The 22,973-nt window shown below is 45.5% G+C and overlaps 1 long non-coding RNA gene across 1 annotated transcript in view; it reads left to right on the top strand.

Moving 5' to 3' along the window:
* Positions 1 to 20,159, top strand: part of LOC148139494 (uncharacterized) — a 1,679,690-nt gene extending 1,659,531 nt beyond the window's left edge. The window contains exon 7 of the long non-coding RNA XR_015753554.1: positions 19,503 to 20,159. This is a non-coding gene — a long non-coding RNA (uncharacterized LOC148139494). The remainder of the gene's footprint in view (positions 1 to 19,502) is intronic.
* Positions 20,160 to 22,973: the final 2,814 nt, after the last annotated feature.

Here is a 22,973-nt window from a genome sequence, read left to right as displayed (position 1 = left end):
AGTAAGAGAGTTGGGAGGTCATGTTGCGGCTGTTCAGGACATTGGTTTGGCCACTCTTGCAATATTGTGCGCAATTCTGTTCTCCACCTATCAGAAGGATGTTGTGTAACTTGAAAAGTTCACAAAAGATTTATAAGGATATTGCAAGGGTTGGAGGGTTTGAGATATAGGGAGAGGCTGTATAGGCTGGGGATGTTTTCCCTGGAGTGTCAGAGGCTGAGGCGTGATCTCAGAGATTTATAAAATCATGAGCATGGATCGGATAGATAGACAAGGTATTTTCACTGGAATGGGGGAGTCTAGAACTAGAGGGCATCGATTTAGCACGCGAGGGGAAAGATATAAAAGGGACCTAAGTGGCAACTTTTTCATGCAACGGTGGTGCGTTTATGGAATGAGCTGCCAAAGGGAGTTGTGAAGGCTGCTACAATTGCAACATTTATTGGGCATCTGGATGGGTATATGAATAGCAAGGGTTTACAGGGATATCGACCAAGTGCTGGCAAATGGGACGAGATTAGTTTCTGATATCTGGTCGGCATCGATGAGTTTGACTGAAGGGTCTGTTTCCGTGCTGTATGTCTGTGACCCACAGCCGGGGATCAGCTCAGTGGGTTTCAGTCTCTTAAAAGGTAAATCTTACTCTGTTTTTCTTTTTAAAATCCGCAACATTCAGTAGGGTGAGTGTTTACTAGTTTAAATGCCTCTGTTATGATCTTTTGGTTGAATGTTTTAAATATAAAATACAGGGACTAATGTATTCAAGAGTAGTCTTTTGTAAAGCTGTAAGACTCTGCCTTTTTCTGGGTCTACAGATTAAGGTGCAGAGATGGCCATTCGTACAGTGATGTGCACTTCCTGGAGGAGAGTAGGGAGAGTTTGAATGATCCTGATGATAGCCTGCAGGAAGTGAAGCAATACCTCTTGGATCACATGCATCTGATGGAGCGGTGCTTAATGGTAATGAAGAATTTACAAGAGTCAGGGTGTGTGATAGGTGGCAGTTTCAGGCCTGAAAACTGCAGATACGGTCAGGTAGATGGGTTACCTCTTGGAAAGGTAGGAGAGGGAGATAGGTAGAGCAGGAGTCTCCTGTGGCTATCCCCATCTGAAACAAGTATACTATTTTGGAAAATGTAGGTGTTCATAGACTCTCAGGGGAATGTTGCACTGACAGCCAAGTTACTGCTACTGAGACTGGCTCTACTATAATGAGAGGTATATCAGATACCAAACGCTCAATGATGATAAGGGATTCTCTAGTCGGGCACAGACTGCTGATTCTGCAGCTGACAGTGAGACATCAGAATGGGGTGGTACCTCCCTGGTGCCAGTGTCAAGGATGTTTCGGACAGGTAACGGAATATTCTCAAAGGGAAAAATGACCAGTGGGAGGTCATTGTACATTGGTACCAATGACATAGGAAGGGGAAAAGATGAAGTCCTGATGAGAGAATATAGCAAATTAGCCTGGAATATTAAAAAAAAAGTAAGTCCTCGGTCATAATATCTATATTACTCCCGATGCTACATGCTAATGAAAGTAGGAATAGCAGGATGGAGGAGATGAATGATTGGCTAAGGAGCTGGTGTAGGGCAGAAGGATTCACATCTTTTGATCGTTGTGATCTCCTCTGGAGTAGAGTTGACCTGCATAAGAAGGATGGATTGTACCTGAATTGGAAAGTGTCTAATATCCAGGCAGGGAGATTTGCTAGTGTTACTCAGGAGGCATTAATCCAGTGAGGGTGTGGGGGTAAACCCAAAGAGATAGTGAGTAAAGAGGTATGTCTGAGGCCTGTACAGTTCAGAAGTCAAACAGTTAAGGCAGGCAAGGGCAAGGCACAGAACCTGGTAGAACTGACAAGTTACACTGCATTTATTTCAATGCAAGAGGCCTGACAGGGAAGGCAGATGGGCTCAGGGAATGGTTTTGACCATGGGACTATGATATCATAAGTATTACAGAAACGTTGCTCAGGGATGAGTAGGACTGGCAGGTTAATGTTCCAGGGTATCGATGCAAGAGGAAGTATAGAAAGGGGGACATGAGAGGAGGCGGAGTGGCCTTTTTGTTTAGGAATTGCATTACAGTTGTGCTTAGGGACGATATTCCTGGGAGTACGTCCAGTGAAGTTATTTTGGTGGAACTGGGAAATAAGAAAGGGATGATCACCTTGTTGTTATTATCTGCGTGGGTTTCGTCTGTTTGCTCTGGTTTCCTCCCACTATCTAAAGATATGCAGGTTGTGTGGATATTCCAGGCTGAATTGCCCATAATTTTCAGGGATGTGCACGCTAGGTGGATTAGCCATGGGAAATGCAGCATTACAGTGGTAAGGTAGGAGTCTCTGAGGGTCAATGTGGTTATGATGGGCTGAATGGCCTACTTCCACGCTGTCAGTATTCTCTGATAATTCTACTAGTTTTAAAATAGTTACAGAAAATAATAGACCAGATTTTGGGCGGCACGGTGGCACAGTGGTTAGCACTGCTGCCTCACAGCGCCAGAGACCCGGGTTCAATTCCCGACTTAGGCGACTGACTGTGTGGAGTTTGCACGTTCTCCCCGTGTCTGCGTGGGTTTCCTCCGGGTGCTCCGGTTTCCTCCCACAATCCAAAAAATGTGCGGGTCAGGTGAATTGGCCATGCTAAATTGCCCGTAGTGTTAGGTTAAAGGGGTAAATGTAGGGGTATGGGTGGGTTGCGCTTCGGCGGGTCGGTGTGGACTTGTTGGGCCGAAGAGCCTGTTTCCACACTGTAAGTAATCTAATCTAATCTAATCTAAACGGTGTTCGAAATTGGACAAAGGCGAATTTTGACAGTATAAGGCGAGAACTTTCAATATTCCTTTGCTATTCCCAGGGAAAGGGACGGCTGGAAAGTGGGAACATAAGAACATAAGGAAGAGGAGCAGGAGTAGGCTATCTGGCCCCTCAAGCCTGCTCTGTCATTCAATAAGGCCATGGCTGATCTTTTCATGGCCTCAGGTCCACATTCCTGATCTCTCACCATAACCCTTAATTCCTTTCCTGTTCACAAATCTACCTTTTGACCTAAAGATAGTCAAGTCGATAATCTAAACTGCTGCACTCAGCAGCAAATTCCACATGTTCACAGATTTAGCTGAAGAAGTCCATCCTGAACTCAGTCCTAAATCTGATACCCCCTTATTTTGATGCTCTGCTCCCTTGTTTGACCTCCCTGCTTCTATCTTATCTACTCCATTCATAATTTTATTTTTTTTCCTATCCAACCTCCCATACTTCGAAATTCCAAAGAGCATACTACCAGTTTCCTCAATCTCTCTGCATACGCCAACCCTCTGAAATCCTGACTGAAACTAGTGACTCTCCTCTGTACTCCCTCCAGTGCCAGTACATCCTTCCTAATGTAAGGGGACCAACCCTGTACACAGTACTCCAGGTGTGGCCTCCCCAGCACTCTGTATAGCTGCAGCATAACCATCCCTCTAGCAATGAAGGACAATATTCCCTTCACTGCCTTATTTACCTGTTGTACTTGCAAACCATCTTCCTGTAATTCATGCACAAGGACACCCAGCTCCCTCTGTACAGCAGCATGCTGCAAGTTTTCACCATTTCACCATTTCATCATCAGTTTGCTGTTAGTCTAACCAAAATGGATGACTTCACATTTCACAACCTTGTCCTCCATCTGCCAGATCCTTACCCACTCACTTAACTTCTCTGTATCCCTGTGCAGACTTCCAGTTGCCTCTGCAGACATTGCTCTACCACTCATCTTAGTGAGGTCTACCTTTCATGAACCGATGCTGTGTCTGTTCAATGAGATCATTTCTATCCACATAGCTCACTATTTCTTCCTTAAGAGATCGGGCATTTTCCCCACCAAAGAAGTTATGCTAACAGGTCCATTTTAAAATATTCGCAACACATTTGTAGCTTGCCAATCTGTCAGAACTGTCTCAGAGTCCAGCAAATTTTAATGAATTATCATGAGTGCATTTGCTATTTACCCTCTGCCATCTGTTAACGTCCCCTGGGATGCATTCCATCACGGCCAGGCGACCCATCTATCTTTAGGCTGTTATCTTTCCCAACACTACCTCTTTACGGAGAATGATTGCTTCTCTGTCCTCATCTGCCATTGCGTCCATAGGCCTGCGACAACGAGAGTACACAAACAGTATGATCCTGTTAAGGTCTTAACAGGTAGTGTAGGGAATGCAGCCTGTCGAGAGAAATTGAGGGTCTCGTCAAGAAAATGAAGGAGGGATATGGCAGGTTCAGACATCTGTGTTTGTGTAAATTCCTGGAGGAGTATAGGGGCAGTAGGAGTATACTCGAGGGAAAACAGGAGAGCAAAAACGGAACATGAGAGAGCTTTGGGAAATAGGTTCCCGGAGAATCCAGAGATTCCAGAAATACACTAAGGATAAACGAGTAACCAGGCAGAGAACAGGGACCCTCAAAGATCAAGGAAAAGCTCCTGTTTGTCCTAGATAAGTATATACCTGTCAGGCGGGAGCTATGGTTTACAAAGGAAATGGAACCTCTCTTCAAAAGGAAGAAGGCGGCTTATGTGAGGATGAGATGTGAAGGCTCAGTTAGAGCACTCGAGGGTTACAAGGTAGCTAGGACAGTCCTAAAGAAAGAGTTAAGAAATGCCAGGAGGAGACATGAGAAATTGTTGGCGGATAGGATCAGGGTAAACCCTAAGGCTTTCTATCGGTATTTAAGGAATAAAAGAATGATGAATAAGATTAGGGCCAACCAAGGATAGTAGTGGGACATTGTGTGTGGAGTCAGAGGAGATAGGGGAAGCACTAAATGAATATTTTTCAACATTATTCACTTTAGAAAACGACAATGTTGTTGAGAGTACTGAGATACAGGCTACTAAACTAGGTGGGATTGAGGTTCATAAGGAAGAGGTATTAGAAATCTTGCAGAGTGTGAATATAGATAAAACCCATCCGGCCCAGTGGACTTATCCTAAGATCCTCTGGGAAGCCAGGGAGGAGATTGCCGAGCCTTTGGCATTGATCTTTAAATCATCATTGTCTACAGGAATAGTGCCAGAAGACTGGAGGATAGCAAATGTGGTTCCCCTCCTCAAGAAGGGGAGTAGAGACAACCCTGGTAATTCTAGACCAGTGAGCCTTATTCAGTTGTTGGTAAAGTGTTGGAAAAGGTTATAAGAGATCGGATCCAGAAAAGAATAATTTGATTAGGGAAAGTCAGCACCGTTTTGTGAAGGGTAGGTCGTGCCTCACAAACCTTATTGAGTTGTTTGAGAAGGTGACCAAACAGATAGATGAGAATAAACCAGTTGATGTGGTGTATGTGGATTTCAGCAAGACGTTCAATAAGGTTCCCCACAGTAGACTATTGTATAAAATGCGGAAGGATGGGATTGTGGGAGATAAAGCAGTTTGGATCAGTAATTGGCTTGCTGAAAGCTGACAGTGGTGATTGATGGGAAATGTTCATCCTGGAGTCTAGATACCAGTGGTGTACCGCAAGGGTCGGTGTTGGGTCCACTGCTGTTCATCATTTTCATAAACTACCTGGATGAGGGCGTAGAAGGGTGGGTTAGTAAATTTGCAGACAACACTAAGGTCGGTGGAGTTGTGGATAGTGACGAAGGATGTTATACGTTACAGAGAGACTTAGATAAGCTGCAGAACTGGGCTGAGAGGTGGCAAATGGAGTTTAATGCGGACAAGTGTGAGGTGATTCACTTTGGTCGGAGTAACTGGAATGCAAAGTACTGGGCTAATGGTAAGATTCTTGGTAGTAGATGAGCAGAGAGATCTGTGTCCAGGTACACAGATCCTTGAAAGTTGCCACCCAGGTTGACAGGGTTGTTTGGAAGGCATACAGTATTTTAGCTTTTCTTAATAGAGGGATCGAGTTCCGGAACCATGAAGTTATGCTACAGCTGTACAAAACTCTAGTGAGGCTGCATTTGGAGTATTGTGTACAGTTCTGTTCCCCACATGAGAAGGAGGATGTGGAAGCTTTGAAAGGGTGCAGAGGAGATTTACTAGGATGTTGCCTGGTATGGAAGGAATGTCTTACGAGGAAAGGCTGAGGGACTTGAGGCTGTTTTCGTTTGAGAGAAGAAGGTTGATACGTGACTTAATAGAGACATACAAGATAACCAGAGGGTTAGGTAGGGTAGACAGGGAGAGCCTTTTTCCAAAAATGGTGACGGCGAGCACGAGGAGGCATAGCTTTAAATTGAGGGGTGATAGATATAGGACAGATGTCAGAGGTAATTTCTTTACTCGGAGTCGTAAGGGTATGGAATGCTGTGCCTGCAACGGTAGTAGATTCACCAACTTTACGTACATTTAAGTCGTTAATGGACAAGCATATGGAAGTACATGGAATAGTGTAGGTTAAATGGGCTTCAGATTGGTATGACAGGTCGGCGCAACATCGAGGGCCGAAGAGCCTGTACTGTGCTTTAATGTTCTATGTTCTATGAGCAATATGCTGTAAGGATCGTTGCTGGGTCCACTGCTTTTCATCATTTATGTAAATGTTTTCCATGTGAATATAGGAGGTATGGTCAGTGACTTTACATAGATACCAAAATTGGAGATGCAGTGGACAGGGAAGAAGGTTACCTCAGATTACAATGGGACTTCAAACAAATGGGCTGAGGAGTGGCAGATGGAGTTTTATTCAGAAAAATGTGAGGTGCTCCATTTTGGAAAATCAAATCAGGGCAGGACTTATACCTTAATGGGAAGCTCCTGGGGAGCGTTGCTGAACAAAGAGATCTTGGAGTGCAGGTTCATAGTTCCTTGAAAGTGGAATCATAGATAGGCAGGGTAGTGAAGAAGGTGTTTAGTATCCTTGCCTTTACTGGTTAGTGGATTGAGTACAGGAGTTGTGACGGCATTTTGTAGCTGTTCAGCACATTGATTCAGTCACTTCTGGAATTCTGCTTTCAGTCCTGGTTTCCCCGCTATCGGAATGATATTTTGAAACTTGAAAGGGTTCAGAAAAGATGTGCGAAGATGTTACTAGGGTTGAGGGTTTCAGCTATATAGGATAGGCTGGGGCTGTTTTCCCTGGAGCATCGGATGCTGAGAGGTGACCTCAGTGGTTGATACAATTGTGAGGGACATGAATAGGGTAAACAACCAGGGTCTTATTCCCAGGTTAGGTGAGTCCAAATCTATGGGGCACAGGCTTTTAAGGAGTGAGGAAAACAATTTTTAAGGGATCTGAGGGGCATTGTTTTCAAGCTGAACGTGGTATGTGTATGTAATGAGCTGCCAGAGAAAGTGTGGTGGCTGGTACAATTGCAACATTTAAAAGGCATCTGATTTGGGTAAGTGATTAGGAAAGGTTTAGAAAGTTATGGGCCAAGTGCTGTGAAATGGGACGAGATTAATTTAGAATATCTGGTCGGCATGGACAAGTTGGACCAAATGGTTGGTTGCTATGCTGTACATCTCGATAACACTGAAACATTAAAATTAAGATAAGTTTCTCTATGTGGGGAGTTAGCAGAAGGTCAGATAATTCTCCTTGGAGCTCAGAAGGTTAAGCAGTGATTTCAACCAGGAGCAGATTTCTTTCCAGGATATTTAATTTAGAGGGAGAAATTATTAACGTCACAATTTTTAGTAACTACTTTCAAGTAATTGGCAAATAATGCAGGTTAAAAATGTGAACATTACTTTATTCCGTAAGTTCTAAGCATCTGGATCAGTTTGACCGACAGCTGGATGCAGATTCAGTAATTATTGTCAAAACAAAGTTGCAATTTACCTTCTTTTAAGGAAGGTTTGGAGGACTACAGGCAAATGGGATGTGAGTTGGGACAGACTGGCACCATCTCCAGAGGGAGAGAGTATAGCCCCAATGGGCTGAATAGCCCCCAGTCCCTCTACTCTGTGATACTGCCCCCTTTCACTGAATGTTGAAAGTCATGCCAGTGCAGAGCCATATATTAGATTAGATTAGATTAGATTAGATTAGATTAGATTAGATTAGATTAGATTAGATTAGATTACTTTACAGTGTGGAAACAGGCCCTTTGGCCCAACAAGTCCACACCGACCCACCGAAGCGCAAACCACCCATACCCCTACATTTACCCCTTACCTAACACTACGGACAATTTAGCATGGCCAATTCACCTGACCTGCACATTTTTGGACTGTGGGAGGAAACCGGAGCACCCGGAGGAAACCCACGCAGACACGAGGAGAATGTGCAAACTCCACACAGTCAGTCGCCTGAGGCGTACAGCATGAAAACAACCCCTTTGGTCAAACTAGTCCATGCTGACCAGATATCCTAACCTAACCTCGTCCCATTTGCCAACACTTGGCGCACATCCAACTACACCCTTCCAATACATATACCCATCCAGATGCCAAATGGTCTAATTGTACCAACCTCCACCACTTCCCCTGACAGAAGATTCCATACATGCACCACCTGTGAAAAAAACTTGACCCTCTGATCCCTTTCAAATCTTTCCCCGCTCACTTTAAACCTATGCCCTCTAGTTCTGGATTCCCCCACCCCAGGGAAAAGACCTTGTCTATTTACCCTATCCATGCCCCTCATGATTTTATAAACCTCTATAAGGTCACCCTTCAGCCTCCAATACTCCTGTGAGGAGCGCACTACTCGTGTCATAATGGGACCCAGGTGATTGACGGCAGCTTCAGACCAACAGGAGAGTTGGTGTGATCCTCCATCCAATGGGAGTGAATGAGGGGTGGGTCCAGTGGGCCAATACGTGACCATGAACTGTGCAGGTGCAGTGTCACTGTGGTGGGGGTGTACTCACTGAGTGTGAAGGGAGAGACAGCAGAGAAGGGAGAGAAGTGAAGTTTGTGTGGACTGGGAGTGCTTATAAACACATGGTTTTAGGCTGCTAGACCTGAATTAGAAATTTCTGGTAAATAAGAACCAAAAGAACTGCAGATGATATAAATCTCACACAACAACCAAAAGGTACTGGTAAAGCTCAGCAGGTCTGGCAGCATCTGTGAAGAGAAATCAGAGTTAATATTTTGGATCCGCTGACCCTTCCTCAGAACTGATGTTACTGAAAAGAAATGTCGGTTTATATGCAGAAGGTAGGGGTTAAGGAGTAAATGATAGGTCGTGATAGAGTCCAAAGAAAGAAATGGGAGCAGTTGGACAAAGGAGTGGATAACGATCTGGCTGGGGGAGGGTGAATAGCTGTTTATGGCCACTGTTAGTGCCTAAATATAGGTAGTGTGTAATGGCAGGCTATTTGATAACCCGTGTGTGGGTTAAGAGGCGAGGGCGCTAGGACATTGGAGAGTTCAGGACCTAAAATTATTGAATTTGATACTGGGGCTCGAGAGGTGCAGGGTCCCCAAGTAGAAGATGAGGTGTTGTTCTTCCAGCTTACGTTAACACGTGACACTGCAAAAGCACAGCAGGTCAGGTAGCATCCCAGAAGCAGGAGAATCGACGTTTTGGGCACATTCCTTTCATCAGGAATGCTGGGATTGGGGGGTGGGCGGTAGTAAGAGGGCTGAGAGTTAAATAAGAGGGATGTGTGGGGATTGTGGGAAGGGAGCTAGGAAGGCAATAGGTAGATGTAGGTGGAGGGTAATGGAGAGAGGGTGGAATGGATAATTGGAAAGGAAAATGAACAGGTGGGACAGTTCAAGAGGGTGGTGTCGAGTTGGAGGGTTGGATCTGGAATAAGGTAAGGGAGGGGAGCTGAGGAAACCTTGATTCTGTGGTTAAAGGGTCCCAATGTGGATGATGAGGTTTTCTTCCTCCAGGCGTCGGCTGGCTGGGATTTGGTGGAGGTGGCCCAGGACTTGCATGTCCATGGCGGATTGGGTGGGGAAGTTGAAGTGGTCGGCCACAGGATAGTGGGGCTGGTTGGTGCATGTGTCCCAGAAATGTTCCCTGAAACATTCTGCAAGTTGATATCCTGACTCCCCAGTGGAGAGGAGACCACGTCGAAAGCAAAGGCCATAATCGGTGAGGTGTTTGGATGTGCGGGAAAATCTCTGCTGGATGTGGAAGGGTCCTTTGGAGGCGAGGGGGGAGGTGTGGGCACAGGTTTTATACCTCTTGCATTGACATGTGAAGGTGCTGGGAGTGGAGTGTGGGTTTGATGGGAGCATGGATCTGACGAGGAATTCACAGGGAATGGTCTCTGGAATGCTGAAAGGAATGGAGGTGTGGGAAGTGGTGGAGATGCACTGGAGAGTATTGTTGACCACATGGGAGGGGAAATTGCAGTCCTTGAAATACGGGGCGTTTTGGTATGTTCTGGAGTGTTCTGCCAGCTTGCATCAAGCTTCACTGGAACACTGCAGTAAGCATGAGACAGAGATGTTGGCCAGGGAATAGACTCATGTGTTACAGTGACAGGCAACTGGAAGCTCAGGGTCTGTTTTGCAACAAACGTAGATCATCAGCTGCCATTTCCAGCACCTCCACTGAGATTCTGCCAGACACAGGTTCCTGACCCATCCATTAACAGCTATGCACCCTCCCAGCCAGATTGTTATCCAATCCTTTGTCTTTCCAAAGGTTCCTATCTCTCTTTGGGATCTGTCCCCACCTATTATTTACTCTTTAACCCCTATCTCCTGCAGTCCAAAGATATGCAGGTTAGGTGAATTGGCCCAGCTAAATTTCCCGTAGTGCTCAGGGATGTATAGGTTAGGTGCATTAGTCAGGAGAAATGTAGAATAATAGGGTCGGGGAATGGGTTTGGTTGTGAAACTCTTCAGAGGGTGGGTGTGACTTGTTGGGCAGAATGGCCTGTTAGCACACTGTAGAGATTCTAATTTTCCCAGCTGCCTCGGTTCTGAGGAAGGGTCACTGGACCTAGAATGACCCTTGGTGTGTGCAGAAGGAGGAAACGGGAAAGGGGAGTTGGATCCGGTTTAGATTGGGAGGTACAACGTTAAAAATCAAACACCAGGTTATAGTCCAACAGGTTTAATTGGAAGCGCACTAGCTTTCAGAGCGACGCTCCTTCAGGTGATAGTGGAGGGCTCAATCGTAACACAGAATTTATAGCAAAAATTTACAGTGTGATGTAACTGAAATTATACATTGAAAAATTGATTGTCTGTTAACCGGCATTTCCAAATCATATACTGGGAGGGTTTAATTACACTCTGTACAGGTAGTTAGGCCTGAATTAGAAACTCTTGGTCCCACGTTTACAGCAAATGGGAAAATGGCTGTGGCCCTCAGCCGCCATCTTTATTTGGGGCAAGGTACAGCGAGGCACATGGACATGTCCTCTTCCTGGGTGGGGGAGGGGTGATTTGAAGAGGAGCATTTACACACCAAACACATACCAAGAGAAGTGTTTGCCTTCACTATTCATCTTGCATTGACTGTGAGCTTTGTGTTTTGAATCCATTTTATAGGATATTAATTGAGAATAATTGAGACCGGGATCTCAAAAGCAATTTTCTGTCGTCAGCAGGGTCATGAGGATCTGAATACCATTGACATTTAACTGTGGAAGGAGAAATGTGTGTCTGTACTGTCTGTGGGAAAGTATCTATTTTTTTTTTCAAGCAAAAAGCAGAAAGATGTTCAAATTTGTGGTTGGATCACCCTTGGGGTTTGTGCTCTATTCTGGGCCCTGCAGCTGTGGAAGGAGATATTGCCCTGAGAGGGAGCACAGATTTATCCAAATTACACCTCGTCTCTTTGTAGGAACTGTCAGATTTGGTCCTAGTTACCCACTTCATGATGTTAACCTGTAAACTCCTTATTTTCAATTCACTGGAAACTTCTCATTAAAATTCCTTATGGACTCAAATTCCAGCACCATTTCAGGTGGAATGTTCCAGATTCTGACAACTGCCTGTTCATTCAGAAACTGCTGAAGTCTGTGTTGACTCTGGTGTTACAAAGGGCTGAATTGAAAGATGAGATGCAGTTCCTGAGCTCCCATTGAGATACACTGGAACAGTACAGGAGGCTGAGGGCACTGTCGGTGTGAACAGACAATAAAAATGACAGGGCTGCACTGTGAGGGCTGCTTGGCTCAATGAGAGTGTTTACACCCAACTCCGAAACAGACAGAGGGGAGACAGGGAGAAGGTGAAGCTCAGCTTCAGTTTTAGTTCAGGCCATTCAGAAATTCGCATGGTCCCAATGGGAACAGCCAGTTTGTAAGTGAAACCTGCTGAGTTTTTTTAACAGTTTTTAAAAGTATAAAATGTCAGCTTAAGTAAAGATCGGGGCTTTAGATTATAATGGAAATGTTTGAAGTGAAGAATGGTTTCTAGCTCATTTAAATTCTCTTAATGAGAGTAGCTAGCTGAAACTAGAGAGACATTGTGACAGGAGCCCTCAGACCTGTGCTCCTCTTGTACAATGTGGGAAATAAGGGATGCTTCCAGTCTCCCTGACGGCTATGTGTGCAGTAAGTGTGCCCATCAGCAGCTACTGGGAAACTGCTTTTCAGACCTGGAGCTGAGAGTGGACTCACTGTGGAGCAATACTGAGAATGTTATGGACAGCATGGTTCGTGAGTTAGTCACACTGCAGGTGAGGGTTACACAGGCAGAAAGGGAATGGGTGACCATCAGATCAAGTAAAAGGCTCAGGAAGGCAGTGCAGGACTCCCCAGTGATCATTCCCCTTCTCAAACAGATATTGTGCACCGCTTGAGATTCTATAAGGTTGGGAACAGGTGGAGTGGGCTCTCATGGGAAATCAGCAACAGCCAGGTTCATGCAAACACAGATAGCTCCGCTGCACAGAACTGGAGGAAGGAGAATGACAGAGCTGTAGTGACAGGGGATCAAGTAGTCAGGGTCAGAGACAGGCGCGTCTGTGACCACAGAGTGGAATTGAACCCAGGTCCATTTATTGATAAGTGCATAGACCAATAAAGGTCAGCGTCCCAAATGCAACCTTCATCACCCTGAAGCTGTACTTTCCAGGGACTGTGCACTTGTTCTGAGCCCTTCAGAGGGATTGAACGGGATGGGGAGAAAACAGGAACAGGTTTGTGTTGTAGATCTACAAAATAACGGTCATCCTCCCCTCTCGGTCTCTCCCCTCTGTCTCCCACCCCCCATCGTGCCTCCTCCCCACCACAGGGAAAAGACCTTGTGTATTTACCCTATCCATGCCCCTACTGATTTTATAAACCGCTATAAGGTCACCCATCGGCATCTGACGCTCCAGTGAAAACAGTGTATTTATCCTCTCCCTGGAGCTCAAATCCTCGAACCCTGGCAACATGCTTGTAATTCTTTTCTGGCCACTTTCAACTTTCACAATATTGTTTTGATAGGAAGGAGACCAGAATTGCACGCAATATTCCAAGTGTGGCCTAAGCAATGTGCTGTACAGCCACAATATGACCTCCCAACTCCTATACTCAGTGCTCTGACCAATAAAGGAAAGCATACTAAACACCTTCTTCACTATTCTATCTACCTGCGATTCTGCTTTCAAGGAGCTATGAACCTACACTCCAAGGTCTCATTGTTCAGCAGCACTCCGGAGGACCTTACCATTAAGTGTATACATCCTGCTAATATTTGCTTTCCCAAAATGCAGCACCTCACATTTATCTAAATTAAACTCCATCTGCCAGTCATCAGCACATTCAACCATCTGATCAAGATCCTGTTGTAATCTGAGGTAATCCTCTTCACTGTCCACTACACCCTCCAATTTTGGAGTCATGTTACTAATACTTCCTATATTCACATCCAAATCATTTATATAAATTATGAAAATTAGTGGATCCAGCACTGATACTTTGTGACACTCCACTGGTCACAGGTGTCCAATCTGAAAAGCAACCTTCCACCACCACGCTCTGACTTCTACCTTTGAGCCAGTTTTGTATCCAAATGGCTAGTTCTCTTTGTATTCCATGAGATCAACCTTGCTAACCAGTCTCCCATGGGGAACCTGTTGAATGCCTTACTGAAGTCCATGTAGATCATTTCCACCGCTTTGCCCTCATCAATCCTCTTTGGTACTTCAAAAAAATTGACGCAAGTTCATGAGACGTGATTTCTCATACACAAAGCCATTATTGATATCCAGGACTTAACTCTGTACATTGGGATCTGTGTCACCCAGTTATGAGTGTTAATATTATGGATAAAGTTCAAGTACATCAGGTTTGTGTTGGTGACTGTGTTTTGAGTCTTGTTAATATCGCCCACACAGGTAAGTTCCATTTGAAAGGCAGTCCCTATATCCCTAACCCCCTCCACCTGCTCTGTCTCCTTCATCCCCACCGTAGACAGTAAGTGGGAGGAGCTCATGGAGTTTCCATGTGAGAGAGATTGAGAAAATCTTCCCTTCTTTCCACTAGCCCACCAGGAATTGGTGGTAGTGTCCTTCCTCTGAACCAAGAGGATCGGGCTCAGAGTTGAGTAACACCATCTTTGAAAAGGCTGATTGGAAAACGTGCCCAAGCCGCCAGGCCATACTGTCTCCCAACTGTCCCTGCCTGCGCCTCAACAGATCCTTCCTGTAGTTTCTCTCCTGTCAGACTCTCCCGTTGCTCACTTTGTCCAGGGTCCCCTCCTACTGCCGCACTGATCCTGTCCCTCACTGACCTGTCCATCCCCCAGTGTCCTCCACATTCATTCATTATTTACTATCTCCAGCCCTGCCCCCTCCACCCTATTGGGCAGCAGCTGCTGTCAATCACCCAGCTTCGTGTGTGATCTGGAGCATGTGCTGTCGGAGGGGAGACCAGTGCACGGGCGCAGTGCTGGCAAATTGTTAGTGTATGTGCAGGGCGGGTCAGGGCCAGGAGGGAGGCTGTGCGTGTGTGGGATTAATCTGTCGTTGGCAGTTTCCTCCCTCTGGGAACAGGACCCAGGGAAATGGCCCCTGCCCTGATATCGTGACAAGTGGTCGGCTATCAGTGGAGGGAGCATTTTGCAGAAAGTTATCAGAACTCGTGTGAAGATTCAGGAATGTTATGGAAAGGAACACAGATGGGCCTGCAATTAAAGTTCTAATTTGGTTCATCTTAGTTCAATCAAATATGATGTGCAGGATGGTTCTCATCAGAGGGTCCGTGTGGGGGAAATAAATAAAATGTTCCAGACTGGGGAAAAAAAAATCAGTTTGGTTCTGACCAGGAAGGAAACCTGGGAGGTGGGGGAAGGATTCCCCAACATCCAGGAGGCTCAGAGTCAGACTCATTGATTTGATTAGATTAGATTTCCTACAGTGTGGAAACAGGCCCTTCGGCCCAACCAGTCCACACCGACCGTCGGAAGAGTAACCCAGACCCATTTCCCTCTGACTAATGTACCTAACGCTATGGGCAATTTAGCATGGCCAATTCACCCGACCTGCACATCTTTGGATTGTGGGAAGAAATCTTTTTTTGGTTCTTAGTCTGCAGGTAGGAGCTAGGAAGCTGATTTCAAAGAGAAGAGAGAGTGTGTGAGAACTGGGTGTGGAGGAAAAGGGGTGAGGAGATTGGTTTGGATTTCAGTTCACAGAAGAGAGCAATTGTGAGACTGAGCTTTAAAGTTTTGGGGGAACAAAGAAACTACAATTTAATACTCTCACTGTCTTATGAATTTCCATCCTGTGTTAACGGTGGTGACTTATTTTCTCTGTTGTGGGGTTCTGAAAGGGTGGATTTGTGGATGAGAAATTCAAATTGAACTTCCTGTTCAGTCTTGATGGTTACTTGATCCGTGCCGATCTGAATATCATTGGCCTTTTCATGTGGAAGGAAAGGTGTATATTCTGTCCATGGGCGAATATTTCAAATGTCAGTGCGACTGGAAAAAGTACTGAGACACAGCCAAGTCCATGTTAGCATGGTGACTGTGGAGAGAGAGTTCATTTGTTGTTAAAAATCTGAAAAAACATGGCACATTTCCCAGGAACAATTAAGCTACAGATTTGTTTTGTATGAGCGCAAAGTTTTAATTAATCATGCAACCAGAAAGACACAAGGATACCTGCACCATGGAACAAACGATGAAAACGGGATTGTTGGAAAGGAGGTAATTATCGATCATGGCTTGTAATCCATTGGCGTTGTCACGTCGGTTCCAGTGCCATGAGGAGATACTGGAAATGTGATGGATGTAATGTAGGTTTCAGTTATTAAACTGGAAAAAGTGCAGAAGAAATTTACAAGGATTTTTGCCAGGGCTCAGGGGTCTGAGTTATAGGGAGAGGTTGGACAAGCGAGGACCTTTTTGTTTAGAGCAGAGGAAACAGAGGGGGGGATGTTTTCTGGAAGTGTATAAGACCATGAGAGGCCTGGGTTAGGTGAATGCACACAGTCTTTTGCCCAGGGAATCAAGGAGTGGAGGGCATCAGTTTACGGTTAGAGGAGAAATTATGAAAGGGAACCTGAGGGAAGTATATTTACTATTTCTCCTGCTATCTCTGGTAGCACCCTGGGAAGGAGACTTGTCTACCTTTAGCTCCATTAGCTTGCCCAACTCTAACGCTTTCGTGATGATGGTTGTTTCTTGGTCCTCACTTTTCTCAGTCTCCTTATCAATTACTGGCATGTTCTTCGTATCCTCCACTGTGAAGTCTGACTGCTGTGTCCTCATATTCCTGAACCCTGCTGGATAGGAATAACTAGGTACAGAACTCTGAGAGGTCTTCTTTGAGTCTTTATTGATGAGACATGGCAGTTACCTGGATAGTGTACATGCAGAACACCTCCAGGCAGCATCAGGTAACTCCCCGCCTGTCCGATGTGCCGCTCCCATTCTTATACCTTTGTGGTTTGTGGTTTTGAATGGACGCTGTCTCTCAATATTATCTCCATGGCAATGGCAGTTAAAAGTCGAGTTCACCTCAACACTTTGTGGTTAAACCACATACCCCTCCCCCACACCCCTGTGGCTCAGTCAGGTATCTGACAGGCGCTTCAGTTTCAGTGGGGCTGTCTGTCAGGATTCTGATGTGGAAGAGCCGGTGTTGGAGCGGGGTGGGCAAAGTTAAAAACCACACATCACCAGGTTATAGTCCAACAGGTTTATTTGGAAGTACAAGCTTTTAGAGTTTGCTGTGATTTGTAACGTGATCAGGATTATCTCTATGGTAACAGTTAAGTGCTTCAACAATTACAGAGGCCATATGTTCCCCACACAATAGGTTCCCCTCTAGCCGTGTAAACTGCTATTCTGGCCCTGGGGATAGCTACTCATCACTTTTCTCCCCCAATCCCATCCAGCTTTCTGTTGATCTTTAAAGTTTTTCTAATCTCCTAGTTTCTCCTTAGGCTTTGCCAATTTGTATGCATTCAATTTCAATTCGATAGACTCCCTTATTTCCTTAGCAACCCATGGCAGATTACTCCTTTTCCTACAGTCCTTCCTTTTCACTGATATATACTTTTGCTGAGCAGTTTGAAAAATTGCTTTGATATTCCTCCACTGTCTGTCAACTGTCCCACCCTAAAGTCTTTGCTTCCAGTCTACATTAGCCAACTCCTGCCTCATCCTATTGTAGTCTCCTTTGTTTTAGCACAGGATCTTGGGATTGGATTTAATCTTCCCGCTTTCCAACTGTATTCTAAATTCAACCATACTTAACACAAGTCTTTTATCAGATTACGAGGTGAGGCGATGTTACCTGGGTGTTTTGGTTTTCATTGTCAGAGACCTTGGCTTTGTGATAAATTATAGGATAGATATTCAGAACAGAGTATTCTGGACGGTGTGAATGTACCACACAGTCTAAAACCATAAATCACTGTCTCCCCTCAGTTTACATGATTTGGAAATGCCGGTCTGGGACTGGAGTGTACAAAATTTTAAAAATCACACAACACCAGATTATAGTCCCTCATGTTTAATTGGGAACACACTAGCTTTCGGAGCGACGCTCCTTCATCATGATCCAATTAAACCTGTTGGACGATAACCTGTTGTTGTGTGATTCTTAACTCACCTCAGTTTAAAATTGCAAAATTATTATCTCCCACATACTTCCTCACTATCTAAGATTGGAACGCTAATCCACCTGACTATCCTCTTTTACCAAAAATCCCCTTTGGTGAAGGTGGTGAGTTTTGGATTCAGCTTTCTAGTTATTACCGTAAGAAGATAAGCACTGGGCACAGGAGAGGGAATGCAGCCCTTCGAACCAGCTCCACCATTTAATTTGGTGATGATTGAGCTCACCTCGGTCTCAGCTGGATTTTCCCGCCAGCTCTCTCTCACCCTTCATCTCATTGCAAATTCAACATTTGTATCTCTTCACTAAATTTGCTCATTGTCCTGGCATCCACCGCATTTTGAATAGGGAATTCCACAGATTCACAGCACATTGAGATAAGTACATTCTCCTTCATGAGAATGGAATAGAATCCCGACAGTGCAGAAACAGGGTACTCGTCCATGGAGTCCACACCAACCCTATAATGAGCATCCCATTCAGACTCACCCATTCCCTGGATTTCCCATGGTTAATGGCTTAATCTGCACAGGCATGGTCACTGTGGGAATTTAGCATCGCCAATCCACTTAACCTGCACATCTTTGGACTAAGAGATGAAACTGGAGCACCCAAAGGAAACCCGCACAGAGACGGGGAGAACGTGTAAACTCCACACAGTCGCCTAAGGCTGGAATCAGATCCAGGTCCCTGACGCTGTGAGTCAGCAATGCTAACCATTGAGCCACCTCTGCTTAAAATCATCTCCTATTAACTACCCCACACCCCAGTTGGCTGAGTCTATATTCCTTATATCAGAAAATCAGGTTGTGGAAGCAGATGTATCAGTAAAACCCAGTGACAGTCCATATGTTCTGTGTGTCTGAATGGGGATCCTATACACAACACCCTCCAGCCTACACTTTTCAATCACTTTCCAGAGACAGGGTTCCAGTGGCTTCATGGGGACTACAACTCCCACAGTCCCTGAAGCAGGGCCCACACGTGTGTGGGGAAACCCGGCACTGTACATGTACAGAATGTGGGCGGGTTTTGGAGCATGTGCTTTGGGTAAGTATACTTTGCAGAAAGTATTTCACACTGTGATTGGCTGGAGGAGGAATGTATCTGCTTATAGTATTGATCTGTTGGGGGATCAAAGTGTCACCACACCCATGTAGGACCACTCTCCATCCTCAATTCATTGTAATGGTGGGAATCAACCAATGGGAAACAAAGAAGGATCTGACCCATTCTCCCAGACTGAAGGTTCTTCTGTCCAGGATCTGCCACCTCCCTTTCTGTTTCCTTTTGTCTCATTCTGCTGTTACATTACTGACTTGCAGCTACTGAAGGGAAAGGAAGTGAACCCAGAAAGGGTGCAGAGTCTAACCAGGGATGGGAAGTGGTGGAATGGATCTGTTTATCAGTAACTCCATGAGAATGTACATTAGGGGTACATTAGGGGGCAGCAGAGTCAGAATGGTGGGAGAGAGTAAGTGGGCTGGAGGGTTACAGCTTTTGGGGAAGAAAGGGGAAAAATATTCCAGAGCAACTAGAATTGTCTGTTCTGAATTTCTAATCTGTACATATTCCTTTATACAGGGTGCGAGATGGTGAAGATTTGCAGACTGAAATCTCAAAATCATGTGCCGATCGTGATTAAGTTAACCAGAATTTGAAGAACCAAAGATAGAGAATCATTCGGCTAAAATCCTGCAACACTCTCTCTCCCAGCATTGTCAGTCTATCTGCACCAAATGGACTGAATGGTACAAGAAAGCAGCTCACTACCATCTTCTCAAGAGTAACTAGAGATGGGGACTAAATGCTGGCTGAGCCAGTGATGCCCATATCCTGGAAATGGGTTCTATCTCGAGTTGCTGAATCCCGGTTGATGTTACTACAGGATGAAGAGGGACGCTGAGTGGTGCATCCTCCAGGAGGCAGCACCATCACATTTCCCCCGCCTACAACCGCACTGCAACCTTCCCACCATCAAAATCAACATTAAGCCATTTTGCTTTTTGTTAATCAGCCACAGTAAACCACCCGTGTAACCAATTGAATATTTATAAACAAGGCCCATGACGGGCAAAGCAAACCATTGCAAGTGACAGAGTGAGAAGGGACTAAATCAAAGGAGAGTTGGGGGTGAGGGAGCAGCGACAGAGATAAAGCACTGTATCCCCTGTGGTGCCTACCTCTATCTGAAGGCATCAAAAGCATTGATGCACACCACATGCTCCTTCTCCAAGGACACCTTGCTGTGTAGCCTTTATCCTCAATCATAGAATAGAATCCCGACAGTGTGGAAGGAGAGCATTGGCCAATCAAGCCCCACCGACCGTCTGAAGAACATCATGCCCAGAGCACTCTATCACTGTAACACTGAACTTCCCATGGCTGGTCCACCTAGTCTGCACAATCCTGGACACTGTGGACAATTCAGCACGACTGGTCCGCCTAACCTGCACATCTTTGGACTGGGAGGAAACCAGAGCACCTGGAGGGGACCACATTATCATGGGGAGAATGTGGGAACTCCACATTGACCAAGGCTGGTCTCCAACCTTGTACGTGGTGCTGTGAAGCAGCCGTGCTACGATCATAATTTAAATCGAAATAGATGATCATTGCTTATTGTCACATTGCTGTTTGTGGAGACTAACTGCCCAGAGAGACACCTGGGGTTCAGAAAGTGGCAACATAAATTCTGTCAACTCCAGCCCAGTTAATGTGATTAACAACCACAACATCAGTACTCCAGCAGTGTCATCATGTACAATGTCCAGTCCTGAAATTGATGGACAGTAATATCAGAATCAGAGTCCAGCAGTGATGTGTGAACTCTACCCCACATGGAGCAGGTGGATGACCACTTACTGGACTCAGTTGTGTTGAAAATTCAGCAAACCCCTTGTCACACAAAGAGGTGAATGCTTCATATCCAGTGTGAACCCGCTGGGGTCTCAGGGGGTGGGATGAATCACTGAATCCCTTCCCACTCACTGAGCATCTGAATGGCCTCTCCTCTGTGTGGGCTCACTGGGGTCTCGGGGCAGGATGAATCTTTGAATCCCTTCTCACACACTGAGCATCTGAATGGCCTCTCCCCCTCTGTGGGCTCACTGGGGTCTCAGGGGCAGGATGAATCACTGAATCCCTTCTCACGCACTGAGCATCTGAATGGCCTCTCCCCCTGTGTGGGTTCACTGGGGTCTCGGGTCAGGATGAATCTTTGAATCCCTTCTCACACACTGATCATCTGAATGGCCTCTCCCCCTCTGTGGGCTCACTGGGGTCTCAGGGGCAGGATGAATCACTGAATCCCTTCTCACGCACTGAGCATCTGAATGGCCTCTCCCCCTGTGTGGGTTCACTGGGGTCTCAGGGGGCAAGGTGAATCACTGAATCCCTTTTCATACACTGACCATCTGAATGGCCTCTCCCCTGTATGAGCTTGCTGGGGTCTCAGGGGGCAGGATGAATCACTGTCATCTCTCACACACATCCATCTGAATGGCCTCTCCCCTGTGTGGGCTCGCTGGGGTCTCAGGGGGCAGGATGAATCACTGAATCCCCCTCACACACTGAGCATCTGAATGGCCTCTCCTCCGCGTGGGCTCACTGGGGACTCAGCAGCTGGTACATTTGAGTGAATCTCTCCCCACGCTGGGAGCAAGTGAATGGCCTTTCCCCATAGTGAGCTTGCTGGTGTTTCAGCAGGTCACTGAGTGAATCCTTTCCCACACACTGAGCAGGTGAATGACCTCTTCCCGATGGGAATGCACTGATGTCTCTGCGGGTGGGAGATTTGAATGAATACTTTCTCACACATTGAGTAGGTGCAGGGTCTAAATCCACTGTGCCATCTCTGGTGCCTTAGCAGATTGTAGGATCGAGTAAACCCTTTCCCATACATGAGGCAGGTGAGCAGCCTCTTTGCAGTGTGACTGTGTCGGTGAGTGTCTTACTGGGAGGGTAGGTAAATTCCTTCCCACAATCCCCATGTTTGCATACCCTCGCCCTGGTCCAGTCATAATGGTGTCTTCCCAGATCACATGACTGGTTAAATATTCGACCACATGTGAAACATGGGAATGATTTCTCTGGGCTGGGAATGCTGCTTTCCCCTTCCTTATTAACGATAAGGATCAGGACCTGCAGAATTGGATGACTCTGCAGTTGATGTGATGTTAATGTTTCCCATCTGGGAACTCTCACTCTCTGTAAAACAATTTTTCCCTATCATTACTACAACTCCCAAAACCAGTTTTCCCATCAGTTCTCCTGAACTTATAAATTTGGACTAATGCAATGACCTCAGTAATGTGCCTTTCTCTCACTTGTTTCTGAAAGTAAATTAGGACCATTTTGAATAACTTTGCACACTTTACCAGAAGAACCCACACCTATTCTTTCATTTAAAAGTTTTAACCCATGAGAAATTTATTACCTGCTCCAATGACAGTTATAATGGTCTGACCACTTCTACGGAGCCAGTGCAGGTCAATTCTAACAGCTATCAATAAATTGTGCCAGAACAGGATGTCCCACAACAGGAAGTGCTCTGACACTCAATGCCCTTGAGTTGTGTTTTTTTCTTAAAGCCCCTCATGCATCTGGCAATACAATTGAAGATATTTTATACAGTAACCTTACAGTCTCAATTGCCAGTTCCAGTCCATGAAGCAGCCAGTTACATGCACCAGTGACTTGAATTCTGACGACAGCATTTCCCTGGCAGGAGAGATTGAAGAGCATGAAACTGTCTTCTCTGGAGTATCTAAGAAACACTTGAAATGAACAAAATTCTTCAAGAGCTCGATAGGACAGATACAGGAAGGATGTGCTCCCAGGCTTGTGTATCTGGAATTAAATCAGCACAGTGGTTTCTTTACCCAGCATCCTCTTTAGCTGCATAAATGTTTAAGATATATTTGCTGCTCTAATTCCACTCTCTTGATCACTCCCGTTTGTAACTGCTATAGTGTTGGGGGCCATGCAAATTGATAACATTTGATTCAATCCATCCCAAAACCCCTCTGTGTCTGTGTCTCACTTTTGTTCACC

Source organism: Chiloscyllium plagiosum, unplaced genomic scaffold (assembly GCF_037043375.1).
Source record: "Chiloscyllium plagiosum isolate Xiang-an unplaced genomic scaffold, Cpla_swu_hap1 HiC_scaffold_38, whole genome shotgun sequence".
NCBI lineage: Eukaryota > Metazoa > Chordata > Chondrichthyes > Orectolobiformes > Hemiscylliidae > Chiloscyllium > Chiloscyllium plagiosum.
This window is presented reverse-complemented; position numbering and strand designations above follow the sequence as displayed.